The following is an 808-nucleotide window of genomic DNA, read 5'->3' on the forward strand; positions in this document are numbered from 1 at the left end:
CTCATACCACATTGAAAACTTCTTTTTAGTTTACAGGCTAAATATGAGTCTGTTTCCATAACCACATAGGAAAATGTCAGACAGATTATTCATATCATAATATTTTATCATAGAGTTGTCATCATAGGTGTAACAAAAAGAAATCTGATGTACCTCTCTGTCTTTCAGTTGGAGAACAATGCTGCAAAGAATCTGGCCTTAGAAATGCAGTATAACCATGTCTATGCACAGTATATTGAGGCTTCACAGAAAATGCTAGAAGAGATGGAATCAGCTCAGGAAGATGAAAGTTCCACTGGGAACGAGGAAAAAGCTAATGAAAATGAGGACAGATGACAAGGAGAAGACAAAAGTTCTAGTTATGTTTCAGCAATTTAAAATCACTGAGGATTGAGGTTTAAGTTTAGAAACCTCGACATCTTGGTGGCAAATATTGTAGACTTTACCATGTGTAGAATATGTATAAAATAAATATCTAAGTTTTTGTGTTTTCTAGTGATCTAAAATACACACTTCCATTTAGTTAAAATGAAAAATATGAGATGAAATCAATTCATCATTTGTACAAAGTATAACAGAATTAGTAATTTTATGGGATATTTTATGATTAGAATTGTAACATTTGCCTAATCTAACATGAAAAATGTATGAAACACCAAAAGCAAAAGCATTATTAAAAATCAATCAGAAGCTAAATTCAAAGAAAAGTATGTAATACCTACAAGTGCAAACTAGGAGTACTTGCTGCCTTAGGCTACTTAAGGCCCCTTAAATATATGTACAGACATTGATCATATTTTGTTTTGCT

General features: G+C 31.8%; 1 pseudogene; it reads left to right on the forward strand.

Annotated features, from left to right (window-relative positions):
- The window catches only part of LOC119591541, a 5,477-nt pseudogene extending 4,685 nt beyond the window's left edge, over positions 1–792 (forward strand).
- Positions 793–808: the final 16 nt, after the last annotated feature.

The sequence above is a fragment of the Penaeus monodon genome, chromosome 28, assembly GCF_015228065.2.
Source record: "Penaeus monodon isolate SGIC_2016 chromosome 28, NSTDA_Pmon_1, whole genome shotgun sequence".
Taxonomy (NCBI): Eukaryota; Metazoa; Arthropoda; class Malacostraca; order Decapoda; family Penaeidae; genus Penaeus; species Penaeus monodon.